This window comes from Sciurus carolinensis, chromosome 1 (genome assembly GCF_902686445.1).
Source record: "Sciurus carolinensis chromosome 1, mSciCar1.2, whole genome shotgun sequence".
Classification (NCBI taxonomy): domain Eukaryota; kingdom Metazoa; phylum Chordata; class Mammalia; order Rodentia; family Sciuridae; genus Sciurus; species Sciurus carolinensis.
In genome coordinates this window covers 73,222,669-73,235,361 of record NC_062213.1, presented here as the reverse complement: position 1 = coordinate 73,235,361, position 12,693 = coordinate 73,222,669, and the positions used below count along the sequence as shown (strand labels likewise).

Here is a 12,693-nt window from a genome sequence, read left to right as displayed (position 1 = left end):
GCCATAACAAGAGGACACAAAATCACAAACCATTAGAGAACAAACATTATTAATAAATTAGGCTATCAGAATGAAAAACCTGTGAGCATTAAAAACAGCATCAAGAGCATGGATAGAGGATTCACAGATTGAGAAAAAGAATACATAGTTTACATATATGACACATGATTTTTATCTAGCATATAAAGAGATTCCACAATTCAATAATAAAAAAGACAACCAAATAGAAAATAGGGAAAATACTTTAACATTTCTCAAAAGATAATATGTAAATGGCAGTAAATGCATGTAAAAGCACACAATACCATTTGGGAAACACAAATGAAAAGCTAATTAGATACCACCACACACTAGCACAGTTAAAATGAGAGTATGAGGGCAGTTGGAACTTTCCTGCATTGCTAATGAGAGTGTAAAATGGTATCCCCTAGCAGTTTTTTAAAAATTAATCATACATTTAAGTTATGACCTAAATATGCAAGAAAAATGAAAGCAAGATGTGCATAATGTCTACAGCAGTGTTACACACAGCAGCCCCGCCCTGAAAGCATCCTGGTGCTTATCAATGGATTGCCTAAACAAACTGGTATACTCATAAAATGAAATGTTACTCAGTGATAAAAAGGAACAAACTGTAGATGCATGCAAGAGTAAAAAATGAATCTAAAAAACATTAGACTGAGTGAAAGAAGCCAAATTCCTCATCACGCCCCCCACACTACATATGTATGGTTTCATATGCACACAATTCTAATGGCAGGGTGGCACCAGCTGCCAGTGCTGCTCGCAGTGAACTCCCCGGCCTACAGGAGGCTGGGAAAGGTCCCGACTGAGCTCTGCAGAGCTGACGGGGTCAGGCCCAAGTTCCCTGGTGTCCAGAGCCGGGTCCTCTGTGTTGGTGATGCCGGTTTGACCAGAGCCTCCTGGTCTTGGGGACTCCACAACTTGGTGACGGAAAGAGACAGTGCCCTGGACTAGACAGCATTCAAGCTGGCTGCACCTAACACGAGTCTGCTTTCTGAGTCTTGGTCCCAGATTTGGAGGCATCGAGGACCTCAGGCCAGTAGGTTGAACAGTGGGACTGCTGTAGGGCAGGCAGAGGGAGTCTGAGACCAGCCATGAGCAGACTGAAGCTGAAAGACCCCAACAAAAGCTGTTTGGAAAGACTGCATTGGTACAATGCATTTAGCCAGGGCTTCGCTGGTGGCTGTTTGGGTTGTTTCCAGACTTTTCAAGCTTCCATTTGCTTATCTACAAAATAGGCTCTCCTTTCCTGTTCCCCTGTTCTCCTGTCGCACCCATCACTTCCCACAGTGACTTTGTGCCAGTTTGCAAGATGTCTGGGGATTAGGATGAGTGTAAGGGCTGTGCAGAATTGGATCCCAGGCGGCTGGCTGCTGGCACTGTGCCTGACATGGCTGTGGACCCTCCCGGCCTTTGCTTCCTTGCAGACTCCAACTGCCACAGGGCACCTGTGAGGTGACTGCTGCTTACCGCTGCTGCAGCAGGAACCGCATTGAGGAGCGGTCCCAGACTGTAAAATGCTCCTGCTTCTCTGGCCAGGTGGCTGGCACTTTGTGGGCCAAGCCCTCCTGTGTGGATGCCTCCATCGTCCTGCAAAGGTGGTGGTGTCAGATGGAGCCCTGCCTGCTAGGGGAGGAGTGTAAGGTGCTCCCAGATCTGTCAGAATGGAGCTGCAGCAGTGGACACAAAGTCCAAACCACTAAAGTCACACGATAGCTCTTGGGGGTTGTGGCTTGGACAGGAGAGGCTTGATTGAGATCTGGACTGAAGAGTGGCATCCAGTCATCACCCAGAAAATTTAGAGATTCACTCACCTGTACACGTGCTCCATGTCAAATTCAGCATTAACTCTCTTGATTTTAGTCAAGTTGCTAAACAGATATGAATGGATCTCCAACCACATGCAGAGGGTTGTGCTCTGTGAGAGACAAAGAAGGTCAAGACACAGTTCCCACTTTTAAGGAAAATCCAGTTGATCTGGGGAATTGAAGATCTATAATTTCGATCATTTATAGTATATGGTACCATGATTTCTGAACCATCTGCTGTGGGCATGGTAGGAGTTTGGGGATAAAATATTTGTGACTCTCCAGCCACTTCTGGGCAACTCTCCTTTATGCCAGTCAAAGTGGTATCTCATTTGGATGGGATTGGATTGACTTGGGGAAGGAAAGCAATGATGAAGCCTGACAACTTTCCAGCAAAGCATCTGTAGAGGCATGTCATGTTTGAACTGTCCATTGGGTATGGAATGCATTGATCCTCAGAATCAGTCTCATCTAAGTACTTCAGGTTTCTGTTCATTTGCTTCTTGTAACAGATAAGAAATCTAGGTATGGTGGTGCACACCTGTAATCCCAGCAACTCAGGGGACTGAGGCAGGAGGACTGCAAATTCAAGGACAATCTGGGCAACTTAGCAAGACCCTATGTCAAATAAAAAGAGCTGTGTGTGTTGTTCAGTGGTAGAGCACTTACCTAGCATGTGCGAGACTCTGGGTTCAATCCCTAGCACCACACATACATAAAAAGGAAACAGAGTCCTAGAGTGATGAGATGTTTATCCCATGAGCTCACAGCCTGGTCTCTCAAATCTCTAAGGACTACAACTTTTCACTAGCAAGGACATTGGGATCCCAACCTGGGCCTTCCTTGTTCATTTGATCTCAAGTACCCAACCCCGCAAAGAATTGGCTGGACAATAGCAACATTTTTCCTGGAACATGCTAGACACTTTAACTAAGTTCACTGTTCTATCTGCAATAACGCAGAATCTTCGAACACCAGTATCGCGTTCCCTCTGCCCGCAGAGAGAGACACGACAAACGTCTGAAGCTTTGGAAGTTTATTGCGCACAGTCTTCCTTTCTTTCCCTCTTTTCTATCCCCTTCTCTCTTTTCTTTCCCTCACTCTCTTTCCCTCTGCTTAGCTCACGCCTGCTTCGGCCGCTCCGCTTCTCCCACTCGGCTCTCGCCCCGCTCGCACTCTTCTTCCTCGCTTCTACTACTCCTACTCTCAGCTTCTTCTTGCTCTCAGCTTCAGCTAGCTTCTTACTCTCCCACCCACCAGGCTTATATACACTTCAACCAATCAGGGGAGAGTACATGAGGTAAACGCGCGGACAGCTGCAGGCATAGAATAGGTACACGAGGGGGGCATGCTCTAATCACATTGTTAACTAGCCAATCATTGGAATTCGCTGGTTGTTTACTGTATAGCTGGCCGCTTTTGGCTCAGCGCCAGGCGCCATCTTGACCGTGCCCAAGGCTGGGGGTCCTGGAAACCCCGACATATCCCCCTTCTTTATTATTAAACTAAGGCTCGGGACTGTGTCTGTCTTAGGCTGAGTGGTCAGCATATGTCCTTACCCGTCATCAGAGCCTGCAGAGCATGCTGCAGCTCCTGTCTTAGGTTGGTACACAGCCACCTCCTTCATTACCCGTCTTTGACTACCGGTCCAGCATCGAGAGCCATACTAATGGGGGGCTGTCGGCCTTTAGGGCGGTCATGGCCTGATGAAAGATAATCTGATCTCTCTATTGGCTAGCTCTTAGATGCATGCCAAAACGAATGAAGAGAAGGAGGCCAAGGTAGAGGAGTACCACCATAGCTCCTAAGCCTGCCCGCTGTTTGATAAATCTATAAACAGAAGAAAAACCATGTAGCCATATTAAATACAGAAACAACATACATCCCAGTAGAGTTACAATACGGGCAACACAAACAGCTCTCAGGGAATAAACGCATCCCAGTCCCAAAAGTTCTTGCAAGGTATCCACTTGTTCTTGTAGTAAGTCCACTCTCTGATAGAGTCTCTATGGTCTGTAAGGCTGCAGCTGTATTTTCGGCCGAATGATCGTTGTTATGGTTGTGTCAATGCTGCTACTGCAAGGACTGTGATGGCAATGATCACGGCTGTTGCAATGTCAAAGCCTCTTCTGTTTCTTGATAATAGCACTGGCAATTCTATATCTGCAACAGAAACTAGGACTGGTAGGAAGATAGGAATGTGCATCAAAATTGCACGGGTGGCAAAAGAACCATTCCAGCATTGTGAGAGATAGCACACGGTTAGTGAACAGTTAAGAGGTGTTATTAGAAATGTTAGTTGGTAGAAACATAAAAGGGAGGAAATACATAAGCTGACGTGGGAGGAAAAGCAAAATTACAGCTAGGGTCAGCAGAACGAGTTGCTCTACTCTGGGTCTGATTTGTAGTATGATTCCAACGGCAAAGTGCAAAAATTCCTCCTGTTAAAGCAAAGAAAGACTAGAGATATCCTTGTCACCAAAAACAGCACGACCTGAAAAATCATCAGTAGAATTGACAGGCTTGTAGAGGAATTGGTGAAAAACAAGAAAGGGAAGGATAAAAAATGTGTTAGTTAGAAGTAAAAAATATGGCCAGGCTAACAATGGCCCATAGGTTCCGGGTTTGCCTTTCCGTCTGAGTTTTTGTTATTGGAGGAAGGCTCAGGCTCGCCATTGCGAGGAGGAGCAGCATCACTTGCATGCTGTAAAACTCTGATTAGCCTTTCTGGAATCCAGACTGGAGTCTGTTGATCCTGTGGGAAAATACAAACAGACCCTCGGACCCAACGAAGGACTGGATCCGGTCCTTTCCTCTCCTGATGGTTCCCCTTCTGATAGTTCCTCATCTGAATTAGTTCCTTTTTCTGAATTTTGAGAAAGATATGAGCGTTCCTCTTTTATTTCTTCCAAAACCTGTCTTCCCTCAGCTAAAGGCTCGGTGAGTGAAGGTTTTTTGTTTTTATCTCGCAGACAGGATTTAATAAGAGACCAAATAGCCATAGTGCCTACTGGCAAAGGGTTTTGCCTATCCGCTATACGAAGGTCCTCCCCCAGCTGTTCCCACTGTAGGGTATTCAAAAGGCCCTCATCCAAAAACCAAGGGGAAACCCTTTCCACAGTATCGAGAAATACTTTAGCTGTTTTTTCCTTTAATGGCGTCCCATGGTTTTTTAATAGCTCCCTGAGGGGTTGCTGCATTCTGAATTTAGACGTTTCAGACCCCATTGTTACTAATTTGAATAGCTTCAGTTATGGCAGTTACGATAACAAACAGTGGCCAAGCTGCCGGGAGCAACGAGATTACTGAAAGGAAAACTATCTATCAAGTGTGCATTAAAATTTTTATAGCGGCTTTTCACGTGCTACCTATACCCTAATTGGACCACTTCAAGCGTGTTTCTACTTTCACTTTTAATTGGACCGCGTTCCACGCGTCAGGACCGCTGCTGGCGTATCCCGATACCGGACCACCTTCCGTGTGTCCTTATTTTTATTTTAATCGGACCGCATCCCGCATGCCCCCAGGACCGCTGATGGCGTATCCTGATACCCTTTAACTGGACCGCATTCCGCGTATCCCCAGGACCGCTGATGGCGTATCCTGATACCCTTTAACTTTTTTATAACCGGTTTAACTTATTGACAATTTTTTAAGATATCTTACCTTGTCTTCTTTATAAACCCTTCATGTTCCTGGGTTTCGGCACCAGTTATCGCGTTCCCTCTGCCCGCAGAGAGAGACACGACAAACGTCTGAAGCTTTGGAAGTTTATTGCGCACAGTCTTCCTTTCTTTCCCTCTTTTCTATCCCCTTCTCTCTTTTCTTTCTCTCACTCTCTTTCCCTCTGCTTAGCTCTCGCCTGCTCCAGTCGCTCCGCTTCTGCTCGGCTCACGCCTGCTTCGGCCGCTCCGCTTCTCCCGCTCGGCTCACGCCTGCTTCGGCCGCTCCGCTTCTCCCACTCGGCTCTCGCCCTCGCTCGCACTCTTCTTCCTCGCTTCTACTACTCCTACTCTCAGCTTCTTCTTGCTCTCAGCTTCAGCTAGCTTCTTACTCTCCCACCCACCAGGCTTATATACACTTCAACCAATCAGGGGAGAGTACACGAGGTAAATGCGCGGACAGCTGCAGGCATAGAATAGGTACACGAGGGGGGCATGCTCTAATCACATTGTTAACTAGCCAATCATTGGAATTCGCTGGTTGTTTACTGTATAGCTGGCCGCTTTTGGCTCAGCGCCAGGCGCCATCTTGACCGTGCCCAAGGCTGGGGGTCCCGGAAACCCCGACACACCAGGATGTGAGACACTTTGTCTCCACTCTGCCCTAAGCCTCTCAAATTCCAAACAGGACCCAAGACAGCCCAGAGATCACGCAGCCCACTTACAGTGGGGGCACCCAGTTGGCATACCCATTGCCTGGTGTGACCTGTCTCTTTTGTGGTCTTTAGCCTGTGACACCTCAGAAGTTCCAGTTCTAGGAGAAAATCTGGGAGGAGTGTAGGACTGGCCAGAATCCTGTCCATTAAAGGCACCTGCTGAGGTGGTAGGCTGGAGCCTTTGTCCAGGATTGAGGGTCAGATGGTACCATAGATAGCTTGGGGATGCAGCCTCTGTGACAGTGGGGATCACCAGGGCTTTAGGGGTAGGTTGTCATCAGAAACCAATTGGTTTGATGCTGCATTCTGATCCTCAAGAAGGTAACAAGATGATGATTTGGGACTGAGTCTCAGTTCCTCCCTCTCTGCCTACCTCTTTCTACAGTAGAACCAAGACTGGTCTCTCCCTCATTCTACCTCAGTGTATTTTTTTCCTTTTTGGTGTGGTTTTGTTTTTGTTTTTTGTTAATGGGATGAACAGTGGTGTCAGCTTCTCACTGGACTGTAAATATCAGTGCTCTGACAATTATAATCTCTGCATACAGCTTGGTGGGGTTATCAGGGAGCTAATCAAAGCCATTGTTGCCTCCTTCAAGGCTGGGGATGGAGAGGGAGGAGGGATTAAGAGGTTGAAACATACTATTCCTGGAAAGGGCCAGACAGTAAATATTTTAGGCTTTGCAGACCACATAAATCTCTGTTGGACAGTCAAAAAAAAAAAAAAAAGTTCTAAATGGGGCAAAACTATGTTATAGTGATGGAAATCAGGTCAGTGGTTACTTCTGCAGGAATAGGCTGGGGAGGAACAGAGACACTTGGCAGGGCAATGGAAATGTTCTGGGCTTTGATACGAATTTGTTAAGACTGCTAAGATAGTGCATTTAGGATCTGAGCATTCCACTGTGTATAAATTAAACCTCAATTAAAAAAGCCAACGTCAAAAGAATGCCAAATGATCATTGGTAGTAAAAGAGAGCTTCGTTTGTCTCCCTGCGAAGATTGAGCAGTGTATAATGGAGGGGCACAGATGGCCTAGGCTACCAGGAGAGGCCTAATTAAAAGGGGTGGCAGCCAGGAATCTGTGACAGAGGGTGGAGTTAAGAGTAGAAAAGAAAGGAGATGAAAAGAAAGAGCTCACTCACCCATTCTAAAGGGGGTTCTGAAAGACTGAAGGATGATGGTGTTGTAGTTGTTGGGTGTTGCTTACCTACTAGAATAACTTATAAAGTGAAGAGACTTACATGACTCATGATTCTGGTGACTGGAGTGTCCAAACAGCACAGCACTAGCATCCTGCTGAGAGCCCTGTGGCTGCATCACAGCAGGGTGGAAAAGAGGATAGGGAAGTGGCTGCACGTAGCAGGGGCCAAGGTATGAGGTGGCCTCGTTTACTACCTGCTCTCATGGGGATAAATCCATTCCTGATTGGTCCATTCATAAGGCGGAGCTCCCATAGCCTAACTACCTTCCAGTAGGCCTTGCCCTTTAAAGTTTCCACCACCTCAACCCTGACATATAGGGAATAACTTTCCCAGTTCAGTGCATGAACTTTCAAGGGGAAAAGTCAAATCCAAACCACAACAGATAATGAGAACAATAAAGAAATACTTTGCATTAGCATGTGAATATGGTATGCTAATGCTAATAAAATCAATCTCTTTGTGCTCCTAGGGTGTGCTGGTAACTGACTTTTTTTTTTTTTTTTTGGCAGGAACACATGCTTAGGAGATTTGTGTTGAATACATGCTCCATTGGGGCCTTCCTTTCTCCATTAACCTGACTTAAACTCTTATTACTTTAACTAGCTAGTTCTGGGGTGGGCAGGTTAAGGTCAAATTGCAGAGAATGCCCAGATAATGCTGGTAAAGGATGCTGAAATGGATTAAGCCAGGGGAAAAACTTTGTAAAGACTGTTGGATGTGGGGAATTTCAGTCCTTCCTTTCCAGTGAGTACTTTTAGACAACAGCCTTTTGTCTCCATTAACCAAATTGCATTTGAACCAGAGAAAAGACTTTTACTTTCTCAGCCTCATGAGCTGTCTTTCCTACTGGGGCAGCTCTTTTACAGGCACCCAGATAATTTGTCACAAATGAAATAGTGTGCTGAGGATATGAAATACCATAAGTCAAGGCAAGGATCTGACTCAATTAGAGAAACTCAAGTCTTCATGCTTTCAATTTATTTCCAGGACGAAAAACAATGGCTGGTGTGACACTCCTCTGTGACTTTGGCCTGTGTGCCATAGAGAGTGAGTTGTGTCCTGAACAAAGTCCAGAGGGCACAAGAGCGAGGACACATCCCACCATTCTCTACCCCCTGAAAGGAATTCAGGGGGTATTAACTTGATTTCTTGGGCATTCTTAAACATTTTGTGGGAGGCCATCAAAATTACTTATACTTCCTTTCCACCCTGAAGGTTCTTGCAGATATAAGAAGTGGCTACTTCCTGAGGGATAAACTTTTGATCTTGTTGTCCTTGTAAGTGGGGCTGAGAGCAGATACATTTCCACATCTTCTCTGGCCTGAGTTGCTCTGTGGAAGCAGCAAAGGACAGATTGGATTTTCAGATGAGGCTGGCAGGGCCTTGTTTGAATGACTTCTTGAATTTCTTCTGGATTTTCACCTTGAATTTTTTGATGCATATGGATTATAGGAATTAATTTCAGTGTCTCCAAAGTCAGCGTCATTAAGTTAATAAGCCATTAAGAAACCACTAAAATAAGTATCTGGAGGGATGTCTACTCTTTTAGCTTTTGTTTTATCCATTATGATTCCTTACTACATAAAATAATCTATATTTAGCAAACAAAACAAAATAAGCCACCCTAAAATACAATAATAATTCTAGAAATGCCTTCATGGTGCCTGCTAAGGAAAGCCATCCAGGAGAACTCATAGTCATGATTCCTGTGGCATAAGTCAAAGGGAAAAAAGGAAAAAGACTTACTTAATCTCTACCCTCAGGGTCTCTGAATATCCCTATCTAACCTTTTTTAAATATTGTACTTCTAAATTACCTCCTGACCCTTTCCACTAGCTTTCTGTTCCCACAGATGAGTTAGTAACCAGACATAAGTAAGAGGAATAAATAACTTTCATTCTGGGTATTTGATTTTTTAAAAGGAACTTATTGAGCACAGTTGAATATTTAGAGGATGGAATTGGCAAAAATGTTCTTTTTGACCAAAGTTTAGTCAGTCTTTTCTGAGCCCTTTCTCAGTAAGACCTCAAGCTCTGCCACTAGCCTCGCCAGGGCCATGTAGACTAGTCTTAGCAAGGATACTGCTGAGTTAGTTGAGCAAGAATTCTCCCCTCTGTTACTATCAGATCACCCTGAACTGTCTTCAGCAAGAATTCTGCTAAATTGGAATAGCAAAAAGCCCCCTACCCTTCATGTTGCTTCGTAGGCTTCTCCATCCACCATTCCCCAACCTGCTTCTTTGCTATACATTTCCACATGCCCTTGTTGCATTTGGAGTGGAGCCTGGTCTCTCCCTAATCATAATGGTCTTGAATAAGATCTTCCAAAGTTATACTCTATGTATGTATAATATGTCAAAATACACTCTACTGTCATGTATATTTAAAAAGAACAAATAAAAATCTTCCTTAATGATTTAATAAATACCATAACAATATTTTTAATAGAATGAAAGCTTCATGAGGATAAGAACTTTGTGTTCTTGTCCTACTAATGTATCCTAGCATTAGAACAGTGTCAAGAACACAGGACTTTTTCAGTAAAGATTTTTTTTGATAAACGAATGCTGACCCAAATGATCTTGATTTGTTATTTCATAAAGCACTGAAGTAGGTTCTTATCCCCATTTTACAGAAGAAGAAAATGAGTCTTAGATAGCTTACAGAGTTTATTTATTGTCTAGTAGCTAGCACATTTCATGGAGCTACTATTGCTTGCTCTATCCTGTGTTGCAAATAGCTTTCACTAGATAGGTTGAAAAATATTTCTGAAGAGCGACAAGAATAATGGTAGAATAGAAGTGTCTAGCACTCATTCTCTGTCAGAAATGTCAATTGGAACAACTATCACATGCAAAACCACCTTCACAAGAACTAAGCAATTTGGTTAAAATATTATGGCAGCTGAGTGGAGCACAGAAAAAGAAAAGGATCATGGAGGATGATGGGAAGGACGAGTTCATGTTACACACGTCACTTCTCCTCCCATGTCTGCACAGTGCAGCACACAGTAGTAGCTTTCGCTTAGGGGAAGGAGAGTAAAGTAAGCACTAACCTTCACTGAAGACCCCAGAACCAGGCTTGCTTCACTAAATTTTGATAGCAGAAAGGCCTCTGTGTCCTAGTCTCCCGGACTGTCTCAACCACAGGCCTGCCCCTGCAGACTCAGGCTCCAGCCCTGCTTCAATGTCAGGCAAGTCCCCCAAATCCCACGGTCCAAGTTCATCCTCCCACATCCAAGCACTAGAATGGGCCATCTAGGATTCTAGCAGCATGCCTACTCAGACCCCACCAGCAACTGGGGAGGCATCTAGTTAGGCTGAATGGCAAAGGGGTTTTCCTGCTGAAGGCAATTCATAGACTGGAGTAAGTACCTCCTTCTCCAACTGCACAGACAGACATAAGGCCATAAGGTTCATGAATAGCTTGGGAAACATAATGTCATCAAAGGAATAAAATAAAACATCAATTGACCAACCTTAAAGAAATACCTATCATGAACTGCCTGACAAATACTCCAAAATATTCATCTTAAAGAAGTTTGATGTGCTACAGGAAAACCCAATCAACTAAATTTAATCAGAGAAACAAAATAAGAACAAAAATTGAAAATTCAACAAAGAGCTAAAAACCATACAAAGGGATCAAACAGAAATTCTGGGCATAAATAACATAATTATGGTACTGAGAATTTTCATAGGGAGCTTCAGCAGCAGACTGGATCAAGCAGAAGAGAGGATCAACTCAAAGACAGATTGCTTTAAATTACTAAATCAGAGGAGCAAAATTACAAAAGAGTGAAAAAAAATACATAAAGCCTGTGGAACTTATGGGACACCATCAAATAAACCAACTGTTTTAGTTAGCTTTTTCACTGTGGTGAAGATCTGACAAGAACAATTAGGGGAGGAAAAGTGGAGCTATGGTTTCAGAGGTCTCAATCCGTAGAAGGCTGACTCTCTGTTCTTTGGGGCTTGAGGTAAGGGAAGACATCATGACAGAGACTTGGGCAGAGGAAAGCAGCTGGAGACATGGCACACTGAAGGAAAGAAAGAGAGAGAGAGAGAGAGAGAGAGAGAGAGAGAGAGAGAGAGAGAGAGAGAGAGAGAGAACGCTCTGAACACCAAGAACAAAATTTATACCCCAAAGGCAAGCTTCCAATGACCCACCTTCTCCAGCCACACCCTATCTACCTACAGTTACCATCTGGTTAACTCTTATCAGTGAATTAACACACTGATTATGTTAAGGTTCTCACAACCCAATCATTCACCTCTAAACATTCTTGTATTGTCTCACACATGAACTTTTGGGAGACACCTTATATCTAAACCATAACACCAACATATGCATTATGGCAATCCAAAAATGAGCAGAGAAAGAGCAAAGGATAGAAAACATGTTTAATGCAATGACATAAAACTTCTCAAATTTGAGAGGAAACTAAACATTCAGATCCATGAAGTCCAAACAAACTCAGATAGATTAAGGGTGAAGAGATCTTTACCAAGACACATTATAATCCAATTCTCAAAAATCAAAGATGAAGAGAGAATTCTGAAAATGGCAAGAAAAAGCAGCTCAACACACACTAGGGAATCTCTGCACCTGTAAGACTATTGGGATTTCTTAGCAGAGACTTTGTAGGCCAGGACAGAGTGGGGTGATAGAGTTAAACTGCCCAAAGAAGACAAATGTCTGACAAAAAATACCCACTATACTCAGGAAAACTTGATTGAAAAAATGAGGCCAAGATAAAGGCTTTTTCAGACAAATAAAAGCCGAGGGAGTTCATCACTTCAACATCTGCCATAAAAGAAGTGCTAAAGGAAGTTTTTCAATTTGAAATGGAAGGATGATAATTAACAATATAAAGATGTATGAAATTATAGAACTCATTGTAAAGGTGAGAATTCAAACTCTGAATGCTCTAATATAGTAACTGTAGTGTATAAATCATATTTTCCCTCTAGTATAAAAGTTAAAAGGCAAAATTATTAAAAAAAAACTATAGTTGTAATAGTATGTTAATGGATATACAATACATAAAAGATGAAAATTTTGATACCAGTAGTATAAAATGTGGAGAAAAAAATTAAAGTATCAAGTCTTTTGATGTGGCAGAAATTGTGAGCTTAAAGCAGACTGTTATAACTATGAAATGTTTTATGTAAGTCTCATGGCAATTATAAAGAAAAAAACCTGTAGTAGATAAACAAAAGACAAAAAGAAAGGAATCAAAGCATACCACTACAAAAAAAAATACCTTTAAATCATAAAGG

General features: G+C 43.3%; 1 pseudogene; it reads left to right on the top strand.

Annotated features, from left to right (window-relative positions):
* Nucleotides 1–1,352: 1,352 nt before the first annotated feature.
* LOC124966741 (chemokine-like protein TAFA-3) lies at nt 1,353–1,740 on the top strand (annotated as a pseudogene).
* Nucleotides 1,741–12,693: the final 10,953 nt, after the last annotated feature.